A 13240-nucleotide genomic window follows, 5' to 3' on the forward strand; every position below is an offset into this window, starting at 1 on the left:
GCCCGCCCTGGGCAAAGCTGTGAAGTTGTGAATTCTGCCCTTCTTCCCTTTAGCAACGGACTTTCTCTTTCAACTTCATTCTCTTGCCACCCACAATCCAGATGTCCCTGCCCTCTGATGGTGCTGTAATGGTTCAAGGTACCAACAGATGACCAGTTCTAACCACAGTCTCATTAATTGAAGAGAATGTAAAATGTCCTTTCCAAGAGATACTTGCATTTTTATAGGGTCCTTTTGTAAAAAGGAATATTTCTTAAGGAAATTTCATGCTCCAAGTAATCTGAGAAGTTTAATTTCAGGCAAATTAACCTTTCCAGAATATTTCAGCCTCCACTAGATTATGGTCTGCTTTGTCTCCTCGTCTTGGTGGTAGAATTTTTTTTATTATTACTATTATTTTAATCTGGACCATGAAGCATGTATTTCTCTGCGGTTGTGTTTTCTTCAAGCCAATGTTTGCATACTGGTTCAGAGTTTATAAAGTGTGTTACAAAAATATCTTTCTTTTTTTTTTGAGATGTAGTCTCTCTGTTGCCAGGCCGGGGTGCAGTGGCATGATCTTGGCTCACTGCAACTTCTACCTCCTGGGTTCAAGTGATTCTCCTGCCTCAGCCTCCTAAGTTGCTGAGATTACAAGTGCATGCCACCACGCCCAGCTAGTTTTTGTATTTTTAGTAGAGATGGGATTTTGCCATATTGGCCAGGATGGTCTTGATCACCTGACGTCAAGATCCGCCACCTCAGCCTCCCAAAGTTCTGGGATTACAGGCATGAGACACCATACCCAATCAAAATATCTTTTTTAACCTTTGGAGAACTTTTACTTCTGACCATGAAGGATTAACTGCTGTGGGAAATGACTCCCACCATAAACAACTAGAAATTCAAACAAAAGAAGAAATGTTTTTTCACATATTGGACAACAGGCGGTAGTCCTTGAGAGGAGAGCAATAACTTCTGGGTGGCCAAGCAGGGAGGAGGAACCCAAACAGAGTCTAGCCAACTCACTGAACTAAGCAGGCAGGGTTTGATATTTGGAGAAGTTAGGATGACTAGTTCGTGAGAAGAACGATACTGTAGAGAAGGGAATTGTTCAAACAGAAAGCTCTGGAGATACCCAGAGGGGCCACTAAAGGGTTTGGTGAGTACTTATCTTTGTGTGTATTGAGGAAGGCAGGGAAAGGCCAGCCAGATAGCAGTAGGTTGAACAATTCTTGGACCTCACATAAAGCTGACAGAAATCAGGGTGGAGAGACCTCTTCATATGTGAGGCATCGGGGAGAGGGCTTGGAAGGGTCAGAGCTTAGTGGCCCTTAGTCCTGAAATAGACTGCTCGGGACCTACCCTGACAAACCTTAGAAACAAACATTGAAAGGATTAGACTGATCTGCGAGTCACTCAACTGTATACCAGAGCAAAAATTGACTCCAAAGAATACACAGACTAGTGCAGAATGATGTAAAAATCACAGTATCTGGCATCCGATCGAAATAACCAGATGTACAAAGTGGCAGGTTTTAAAAATGAATCAATGGAAACACATCTGGAAATGACAGATAATAGGCAAGGATCTGAAAACATCTATTTTATATCTTATATGCTCACAAATGTGAAGGAAAACATGAAAATATGAGAAGAGAAATGGAAGTTACAAAAAGATAAAAAATTAAACAGATGAAACATATATTGTATATGTCTGTTTTTACATTGCTGTAAAGAAATTACCTGAGACCAAGTGCTCACACCTGTAATCTCAGTGCTTTGAAAGGCCAAGACAAGTGGATTGTTTTAGCTCAGGAGTTCAAGATCAGCCTGGACAATGTGGTGAAACCCCATCTCTGAAAAAAATATAATAATTAGCCAGGTGTGGTGACAAGTGCCTGTAGTCCCAGCTACTCTGGAGGCTGAGGTGGGAAGATTGCTTGAGCTTGGGAGGTGGAGGTCACTGTAAGCCAAGATCCCACCACTTTACTCTAGCCTGAGCAACAAAACAAGACTCTTGTCTTCAAAAAAAAAAAGAGAGAAAAGAAAAGAAAAGTCATGGCAGAAAGCATAGTGGAAACCAGTGCGTCATGTGGTAAGAGGGAGGTGGTGCCAGGATAACAACTTGTGAAATCAGAGTGAGAACACATTCATTACCATGAGGACAACACCAGCTCATTAAGCAGGGATCCACCCCCATGACCCAAACACCTCCCACTAGGCCCACCTCTAACATTGGAGGTCACATTTCAGCATGAGATTTGGAGGGGAAAAAACTTCAAAACTGTATCATACTGTATTCGAAATTTAAAAAAAAAATACAGTGGGTGACATTGATACTGTAGAAGAAAAGATCAATGTCTGAATACATAGCAATAAAAATTATCCAAAATAAGCTGGACACAGTGGCTCAAGCCTGTAATCCCAGCTCTTTGGGAGGCCAAGGTGGGTGGGCCACTTGAGGTCAGGAGTTCGAGATCAGCCTGGCCAAGATGGCAAAACCACGTCTCTACTAAAAAATTTACTCCAGATAATACAAAAATTAGCCAGGGGTTATGGCTCATACCTGTAATCCCAGCTACTCAAGAGGCTGAGGCAGGAGAATCGCTTGAGCCCAAGAGGCAGAGGTTGCAGTAAACCAGGATCATGCCACTGCCCTCCAGCCTGAGCAACAGAGCAAGATTACATCTCAAAAGCAAAAATAACATCAACAAAAACTATTCAAAATAAAGCACAAAGCACAGAGAGAAAAGAAATAGAGACAAGATAAAAACAGAGCTTCAGTAAGCAGCTGTGAAAGTATATCAAGTTGCTGATCATACATACAATTGGACTCATAAGAAGAGGGAGACCGGAAAAAATATTTGAAGAAAAAAAGCTGGTCATTGTTCAGATAGGATGGAAACTGTAAATTCACAAATCCCAGGAAGTTTAATGAGCCCCAAGCAGAATAAAAGGCACTAAAACACATAATCAAATTGCTGGCAACAAGTAATGAAGAACATAGTCTTAAAAGCAGCCAGGGGGCGAAAAATGCACCTTACACATGAAGGAAGATAAATCAGACTTCTTATCTGAAATCAGTCAGGAAAGAAGAAAGAAATTGCAGAGAGAAAGAAAAGGATATTAGGTAGGAATTTAGATTTATGTAGGAAATTAGTAATGGTAAAAATATGGATCAATATAAAATAATTTTACCCCATTGCACTCCAGCCTGGGTAGCAAGAGCGAAACTCTGTCTCAAAAAAAAAAAAAAAGAATTTTAAAATCTTTTTAAAAGACAGTTGACTGCTTAAAGCAAATAAAACAATGCATGGCGGGGTTCGTGACATATTGAATGAAAATGAGTAGAAGAACAGTACAGGGCAGGGTGATGGAAGGAAGTATAGGTAGAGTTCTCCCACTACATGTGATGAAATGTTATGGTATTATTTGAAGATAGTTCAGTAAGTGGGAAGTGATAACTTGTGATAAATTAAGTGTTTGTGTTGTAAATTCTAGAGCAACTACACACAAAAAACCACCAGCTATAGTTGTCAAACCAGTAGTGGAGACGAACCAGAAACACTGCAAAAAAAAAGAAAAAAACCTCAATTTATCTAAAAAAAGAAAAGAAAAAAGGAACAAATAGCAAGATGGTAAATTCTATAGCAGTTCAAGGATAGAATCTAGAGTAGTCATAATCTTCAAAAGTAGAATGAAGTTGCCAGGTGCTGGGGAGAGGGAAATAGGGGGTTGTCCGGTGAGGATAGTTTCAGTTTTGTAAGACGGAAAAAGTTCTAGACATCTGTTATACAACGTTGTTAATATAGTTGACACTACTGAGTTGTACACTTAAAAATGGTTAAGAGGGTAAATTTTATGTTATATGTTCTTTACCACAATTAGAATTTTCTTTAAACCAGAAGGCTTAGGATTTATAACCGTATAGGAGAGCAAATAATGGATGACTAAACTGGCTAAGGGACAACTTGAGCAGATTGCTGTGTGTAGTTCAAAGGGGCAGTGACTTTTTAAGAAATCTGTTTGTTATAGCAGCAACCATGTGTGAGTATATGGCCTTCCTTATACTTACCATGAAAACTTAAATGAATTTTGGCTTTGAAAGCATCTGTCTTCTAACTCTAGGGGAAGAAATTTCATATGAAAAGTGAGACTATTCATATTTGGCCATACCAGTCCTGTTGATTGCCTGTAGACAAGGCCTGTCCTTAGATCAAACTGGAATTCTTATGTCTGATAACATTTTTATTTTATGAAAGTTTAAATATTTATTTTAAAAAAACCTATCAAGAGAAATTAAAAGGTATGGTCACCTCTTGAAATAAAAGCTATTAATAATTCAGAATATTTTCTTCCTGGAACATAATTCTATGGTAAACACTCTTTTAAGATAAAAACTGAAAGGATAGAAAAAGATATATTATGCAAACACTAAATAACTGCAAAACCAAAGCGCTGGTGCCTGTATTCATATCAAAACAGGCCTCAGAACAAGAATATAACCAGAGATAAAATGGAGCATTTCATAATGATAAGGATGTCAGTTCATTAAGGGAGCATAATAGTTTCACATGCTTGTCTACCTTAGTAACCCTTTGAGTAGATTTAATATTTGTATTAGTAAATAAAGTTGCAGAGATATCATGCGTGTTAGATCACACAACCAGTAAGTAATGGGCACTGAACTGTATGTAGTTCATGTCTTGTGAATTAGTCTTTTCACCATTGCAGGGTATTTGTCTTATAACTCGATTTTGATGATTGTAACTAGTTATCACATTGAACATGATCTGATATCAGAGATAATTCCCACTAACATATTGATGTGTAAGAAGAATCTAATGTAGACCTTGTGAAAAGCTTTTGTTTATTACCCCAGTAAATGCAAATTTGCCTAACTAGAGTCATAGGGCCTTTCACACAGTATCCTACAGTAAATGTGAACTCTTTTGAATCACTCTTTCAACTTAATTTCATAGGATTAAAAATATTTTACTACATAAGGTATGTTTGTTTTAGTATAAAATGTTTGTATTTACTTAATGGGAAGACATAATCCCTGGTCACCACATGTTCAAAATTCTGTTTCACTGTGTGTCTATCAATTTCAGAAATCAACAGATTGAGCAGAACTGACACCACATATTAGATTCAGCTTCTGGAAAACTCCCCTAGTATTTTGAGAAACCAATGTAACAATAAAGATGTCAACAGGTATTTTTTTTTTCTTTACAAATTATGTCAGAGAATCATCACTGAGAAAAATGCTGTGATCTGAAGGCATTCCACCTGGTGACAGTTCTGATCAGTTTAATGTCTTACTAAGTAATCGTATCTGTAGCTACAGAAGAATGAAACTGTGTTCACTGTCATTGTTCAGTCCTTTCTGTTGTCTTTAAAAAATGCAAAGAAAGTATCTTAAGGGAATACGAATTTCTTTTCATCTATCTTAAATGAACTGTAATGTTCAAGATGACTCATAGTCTCTATGACTAATTTTCTCTTTAACTCTCAAACTCCAATTTCATTGCTATGTTCTTGTCATAACTAATTATATCTTTTTCAGTAAATTTATGAAGATATTAATTGAGATTATTCATTCTTTAAAGACTATCTGCTAAATAAGGCAGTCTTGTTTCTATAAAATTCAGACAAAAAAGGAATTTATTTTCTTTTAACCTTGGTTATACACTTTATTTTTAACTTGAAATAAATTAGTGCAGCTGTGCTTTTAAAACTTCGAACCTCCCTTAACTAAGTCAGTTCTAACAAGGTAGTAGAATGAGCCTTCTGGGTTGCTTGAAGTTTTGTTATAAATTTGATATAAAAGGTGAGTATTCAGAGTATTTAAAGATAGTTAATATATTACTGTAAATGGTGAAAAAAGAAGCAAAGTATTAGAGGTGAAGCATTTTCTATGCACAGTACAGGTGCTGCTGGCTCTGATCATAGATATATTTTCAAGATTATGTTTTTCCCCAGTCAGCATTATACTCACAAAAACTTACATATTCCTAAAAGTTTCACATTCTTTCACCATCAGCAATTTTGCAAACTAACACTATTTTCATAGATAATCATCATCAAAATCCTTACTGGATGTTGTTTTATCAATTAGAAGACAGTTATCTCTTTCCATTGACATTGCATATCTATGCTATTTGCTCTCCTCCCCTCAAGTTTTATTTGCCATAGTAGTTTCTGATTTCTATACTGACATAAATATATATAAATGGGATTTTGCCTTAATCCTCTTTAGATTATTGCCCTTGGGTATATTCACATTTCTATGCAGTGTTTTCGAGCTATAGAAGTGTTTCTGAGAGTCATGTAAAACATTTTTCTGTTTAAATTCAGGTATAATAAAATAGATGAATTCAGCAAGAATAAATGAAATTGTATACATAATACTCAGCATAGCACATGCACTGTATGTCAAGTAATCAATAAAAAACTGCTATTGCATTTGCTGTTAATCTGCATTTCTCATGAATTTTGTCATAGAAAACATTTGGGATTTGAAAATTAAAATACGTGGCCAGGCGTGGTAGCTCACACCTGTAATCCTCACATTTGGGGAGGCCGAGGCAGGTGGATCACCTGAGGTCGGGAGTTCAAGACCAGCCTGACCAACATGGAGAAATCCCATCTCTACTAAAAATACAAAAAAATTAGCCAGTTGTGGTGGCACATGCCTGTATTCCCAGCTACTTGGGAGGCTGAGGCAGGAGACTTGCTTGAACCTGGAAGGCAGAGGTTGTGGTGAGCTGAGATTGCACCATTGCGCTTCAGCCTGGGCAAGAAGAGTGAAACTTCATCTCCAAAATATATATATATATATTTATATATGTTTTCAATTATTCACATAGCTGTTCAAAAAGGATTTAACATTAATGATGCTCCTGAGTAATCCTGTGCTTTCTTACTTTATTATCAGGAAAAAGTTGGTACTATTGGTACTATCAGTCTGTTTATATGATAATATTAAAGCATGGATATTATGCTGTTGTATACTTGCGTTTTACCAATAATCGATGATTTAGAATAGGTATCTTTAATTCTGTATTCTGGATTTTACTCAGAAATACAGTGTCTTATCATACGTGGCTATCTTTTCTTAAACATGAACTACTAAAAACAATTGTTATTGTAGAAAGCATTTGAAATGTTATTCAGAAACATGTATGGTTGTGACCATTAAATGAATTATGGTTTTTAAAAACTTTCTCAAATTGAATAAAAAACTTTTCTAGTTAATATCTAGTATTTTATTTCAAATTTGTTTCCAAAAAGATAAAACATTACTAGCATTCAGCGTTTCCATCACCTTAGAAAATGATCCTTGAAGAAATACAAGAAAAATATAAGAGGTAAAAATAATGTATGACATATAATGTAGCCAGTTTATTTAATAGGTTTTGTTTACTAGCTATTTGCTTTTTTATTAAAAATGATGCATATAACTATGCTTTTATAATATAGCATTTTTGATGATGGGGGGAAAAATTCAACTTTCTGGCACTTGCATTTTTCTTTTTTTTTTTTTTGCACTTGTCATCCAGGCTCAAGTGCAGTGGCGCAATCTCTGCTTACTGCAACCTCCGCCTCCCGGTTTCAAGGGATTCTCCAGCCTCAGCCTCCCGAGTAGCTGAAATTACAAGCACCTGCCTCTATGCCTGGCTCATTTTTAAATTTTTAGTAGAGACGGGATTTTGCCATGTTGGCCGAGCTTGTCTCAAACTCCTGACCTCAGATGATCCACTCACCTCAGCCTCCCAAAGTGCTGGGATGACAGGTGTGAGCCACCGCACCCAGCCAGCTGCAATTATTTAATCATCTTTACATTATGCCCTGAACAATATCTTGCTGTAGTAAGAGACCTGTGGCCTTTACTAGAAAGAGTGCATTGTTTTCAAATGCAGTTGTACCTGTATAATCTGACCCTACTTTATATAACTGACTTTATTTCTCAGGACCTTTCAGCCTGCTTTTATCAGGATGTATAGTGGCCTTTTGTGATTGCCTGACATCTTTTATTTATCATCTTGACATTTCCTTAGCTTCTTATATTGTGATTCCAGTCCTCTCAAGATAGAATTTTTATTTTTTCAGCTGCATCTCCTAGACTCTCTTGCTGCTAGGATATGGACACAGTGCCCGTCTACTGCACCATTCATGAAAGGGATGCAGGAGGGGGCATTGTAAGGCTGCCTGCACGCTGAAGAATAGCTCTTTGGGCAAGTGCAACGGCTAGGACTTACTATTTTGCAAGGGAGGCTGTGACATTTCTGGCACCACATACATGGAGGTGGCAGCAGTGATATTTTCACTGGAATGTCCTAGTGTGCTTGCGCTTTGTCCCACCCATGTTGTTCCTGGCTGATTCTCTGATCTACTGAGATTTCTGAGCTGATATTTGAAAAAAATGTCTCTTTCCACTTAAAAATGTATGGAGGGGATTCTGTTGTTTGCAGCTGATACAGTGAGATATACTCACTTTTCGGATAAATAGATCTTATTTTGATGACTCTGTAATTTCAGTGTGTGGATTTTGAAGCCAGACTTTATTTATGTCCTACTCTGACACTTCGCTTAACCTGGGCAAGCCACTTAATCTGTCTCAGTTTCTTTATCTGTAAAATGGGGATTATAATAATATCTACCTTCTGAGATTTCTGGGTAGAAAATATTTATGCAATATTCTTGGCTAATAGCAGTGACTTCCACCTGAAGCACCCTCTCCTGTTCCTTTAGTTTATGTCAGTCAGAGTTGTCTTGCAAGTCCCAGCACAAAATCCCTCTTCCAGAAAGCATTTCCATTGATCTCTGTTCCCTTTGCACTTTTATTGAATCTATTTACAGTCACTACCCACCCAGTTTACCACTTAATTGAGCTCAAATTGTATCATGTGGATTAATTCTCTTCTCAGCTTGATTTCAAGCACATTCATTTTTAGTCACAAAATGGTGTGTTATTAGGGACAAAGGTAGGCAAGAATCTGACTTGAAGGAGCCCCACTGTTAACTCTGATGGTGATACTAATATTAAATTTCCAACAAGAATGTCTATGGGGGGTACTGTTTATAAGTGCTTTTATGTGCTTGGGCACTTATATTATCTCATCTAACACCCTAGTAATCTTGTGGTGATCATTGCCACTTTACCAATGAGGACAGCTGTCATTAATAATGGTTATGGAACTTTAGGATCCTCGGCTTCTCAGTGTCAGAATCAGCTGTATTTAAAAATGCTTTTTTGTGATACTAAGCTGCCACTTAAATGACAAAAACATGTTAGGCAAGACAGCAAGTCTTCATCTTTTTGCTGCTGAAGGGTCTTGCCTTGTGTGTTGATGGTCACTGACTGATCAAGGTGGTGGCTGCTGAGACTGGAGCAGCTGTGGCAACTTCCTAAAATAAGACAATGATGTTTACTGCATCCCCTGACTCTTCTTTCATAAAAGATTTATCTGTAGCATGCGATGCTATTTGATAGTGTTTTGCCCACAGTAGAACATCTTTCATGATTAGAGTGAAACCTCTCAAACCCTGCCTCTGCATTTTCAACTACGTTTATGAAGGAGTCTAAATCTTCTGTTGTTGTTTCAACAATGTCAACAGCATCTTTATCTGGAGTAGATTCCATCTAAAGAAACCATTGACTTATCTGTATAAAGCAACTCCTCATCCATGAAAATTTTATCTGAGACGGAAGCAGTTCTGCCATGTCTTCGAACTTCACTTCTAATTCTAGTTCTCTTGCTATTTTCACCACATCTGCAGTTCCTTCCTCCACTGAAGTTTTCTTAAACACCTCCAAGTCATCCATGTGAGTGAAATCAACGTATCCCAAACTCGTGCTGATGTTGATACTTTGACCTCTTCACATGAATCACAGATGTTCTTAGGGTATCTAGAATAGTGAATCCTTTCCAAAAAGTTATCAATTTGCTTTGCATAGGTCCATCAAATAAATCATTATCTATGCCAGCTATAACTTAATGAAATACATTTCTTTGAGACTTAAAAGTCAAAACAACTATTTATCCAAGGGCTGCAGAATGGATATTGTGTTAAGAAATATGAAAATAATATTAATGTTTTTGTACACCTCTGTTAGTGCTTTTGGGTACATTGTCAAAGTAATATTTTGCAAGGGATCTTTTGTTCTGAGTAGTAGGCCTTAATAGTGAGCTTAAAATACTCAGTAAACCATGCTGTTAACAGATGTGCTGTCATCCAGGCTTTGTTTTCCATTTCTAGAGCACAGACAGTAGATTTAGCATAACACTTAAGGCCCCTAGAATTTTCAGAATTGTAAACGTGCATCCGCTGCAGTTAAAAGTCACCAGCTACATTAGCCCCTAACGAGAGAGTCAGCCTGTGCTTTCAAGCCAGGCATTGACTGTTCTCTTACTGTGAAAATCCTAGATGGCATCTTTTTCCAATACAAGGCTGTTTTGTATACACTGAAAGTCTGTTTAATGTATATTCCTGCCTTCATCAACAATCTTAACTAAATCTTTCGGATAACTTGCCGCAGCGTTTACATCAGCTGTTGCTTTACCTTGTATTATTATGTTTTAGAGACAGTTTCTGGCCTTAAACCTCATGAACCAACTTGTAGAGCTAGCTTCACACTTTTTCTGTAGCCATCTCGTCTCTGTCAGCCTCATAAAATTGAAGGAAGTTGGAGTTTTGCTCTGGATTAGGCCTTGGCTTGAGGGAATGTTGTGGCTGATCACCTGTCCAGACTGCTCAAACTTTCTCCATATCAGCAATAAAGTGGTTTCACTTTCCTATTTGTGTATTCACTGGAGTAGCACTTTTAATTTTTTTCAGGGACTTTACCTTTTCATTCACAATGTGGCTATTTGGTGTAAGAGGCCTAGGTTCCAGCCTGTTTTGGCTTTTGACATGCCTTTCTCACTAAACTTAGCCATTTCTAGTTTTCAGTTTAAAGTGAGAGACATGGAACTCTTCCCCTCACTTAGAGTCATTGTAGGTTGTTACTTGGCCTAATTTCAGTACTTAGTGTATCAGGGAATAGGGGGCTGGAGGAGTTGGAAAGAGACAGGGGAAAGAATGGTGGGTGGGGCGGTTAGAACACACACAACATTTATTAAATTCGTAGTCTTCTATGGGTAAGGTTCATGGCACCCAAAAAAAAATCACTGTAGTCACATCAAAGATAACTGGTCACAGTTCATCACAACAGACATAATAATAATGAAAACATTTGAAATATTGGGAGAATTAACAAACCAAAATGTGACACAGAGACACGAAGCAAGCACATGCTGTTGGCAAAATGCCACCAATAGATTTCTATATGCAGGCTTGCCCTAAACCTAAAATTTGTTGTTGTTTTTTTTTTTAAAAAGGCAGTATCTGTGAAGTTCAACAAAGCAAAGCACAATAAAATGAAGTCTACCTGTACTTAAAGTGCCGTGTGTAATTAATCTTTCAGGATGATATACTTTATTGTGTACTTTGTAACTTAGAGTTGGCCATGCTCTTCCTGAGTCCTACTTTACACCTGTGTAGATACTTTGCATGCCTCAGAGTGCCTTCTTGTGCCTTTTCATGTGATGTTTGTGTCAGTTCACTGAGAAGGTGGAATAAAACTACTGTGGTCATTTTTCTCAAGAGAAAACTGAAAAATTCATGTTTTACCCATATGTAATATCATTTGATAATTATTTCCAGTGGATGGCCAGAAAATACAGGTGTGCCTGTGTGATATTGATGATCAGTGTCTAAGTTGAATTGGTGAGAGGATACTGTCTGCCTCAGGACTCAGAAGCCCGGGGTATGGAATACAACATTTTTCAAAGTGTGGTCTGCAGACTGTGACAGTAAAATATCCTGGATTCCCACAGCAGACCTACCAAATCAGGATCTCTGGGAAGAAGAAAGCACCCCGGGTGTTCACCAGATTCCCAGGGTAGTTCTCATTCTTATAGAATCTGAAAACAACTGACCCAGAGGAGGGTAATAAGGTCCCTGGTTCATTGGGCTTTTGAGGACTGTGACTTCTAAGGTGCTACTTTCTAAATGACAGGACCCAGCCTTCTGTGATGGAACAATTAAAAAGTGGCTGCCGTGACCCTCGGAATGTCTGCTGGGTCTGATGGGCATGGCCTTTTAGAGGAACCAGTGGCACCTGCAGCCTGGAGGCATCTGAGAAATTTTTAGCAGCTGAAATTGGTTAGTAGCAGATACATATAAATTCTGAGTGGCACAAATGATTCCTTTAAAACCCCATGAGAGATGGGAGGAAATTGAGTTATAAGAAGTATAGTAAGTGAGATATGGATAATGCTGGGACACTTTCTCCAGCAGCCTTTGAATTCCTGCAGAGCCCAGTGAATTTCCATTGTCATGGGTGGCATTGTATTTCCAAGTTCCAAGCCAATTACCATTGAATCGTGAGAAATGTACTCACTCTATCTTTGAAGCAGTAGTTCACATTTTAGTCATTGACATTTTATTTTACCTCTTCTCTACTAAGAGAGTGAATGACTCATTTAGAAGATAAAAAAAAATACTTGAACTGTTTAAAATATTGATGTTATAAGTGCCATAACTTTGAAGAGGAAGCATGAAAATTGGCATTTAAATGACATCTCCAAAGATTCCACATCTTTTGTACAGAATGAGACTCACTATTGGAGTGAGCCTGAGATGCTGGATTTCGAATTTGTGTTGGAAGGCCTAATGGCAGGGCTGCTGTGTCTGGCTGAGCACAGCATAAAGCCACCCTACAGAGGGGGTCTGGGGGTTAATATTCAGTCTGTGCTAGCCTGGCCAATCAGGAGCCCTAGTGCATGATTTTTCTGGCATATATTTTTCTAATTATCTGAAGAGAAATGTCTAATTTTAAAAGTTTGAACACAGGGTTTTTGGGTTAGCTGCAGTCTTGCACAACACCTAGGGCAGTGCAGAAAGTAGGCTCCCAGTCAGTCTCGACTGCCTTTTGATTTATTGAGCCTGACAAGAAGTCAGAGATGCTGTGTTTCTGGGATGCAGTGTACATAGAATCCTCATTCCGTTATCTCTGACATGGTGGATCAGAGGAATCTGCCTCTCTCCTGGTTGTAAGCAAAGACAGATCACACTTTCCCACTCCCAACAAAACAAAATTGATGAACAAATGATATAAAATTGTACACAGAGGTTCATGTCACACTATTCCCTCTCAACGGTTCCTCCAGTCCAAAATCTAATTCCTAATTTCTCTTTGGCAGTGCAG

General features: G+C 37.9%; 1 protein-coding gene across 18 annotated transcripts in view; it reads left to right on the forward strand.

Moving 5' to 3' along the window:
• KLF12 (KLF transcription factor 12) overlaps positions 1 to 13240 on the forward strand; it is a 653112-nt gene that overhangs the window by 386040 nt on the left and 253832 nt on the right. The window lies entirely within an intron of this gene.

Source organism: Callithrix jacchus, chromosome 1, assembly GCF_049354715.1.
Source record: "Callithrix jacchus isolate 240 chromosome 1, calJac240_pri, whole genome shotgun sequence".
Classification (NCBI taxonomy): Eukaryota; Metazoa; Chordata; class Mammalia; order Primates; family Cebidae; genus Callithrix; species Callithrix jacchus.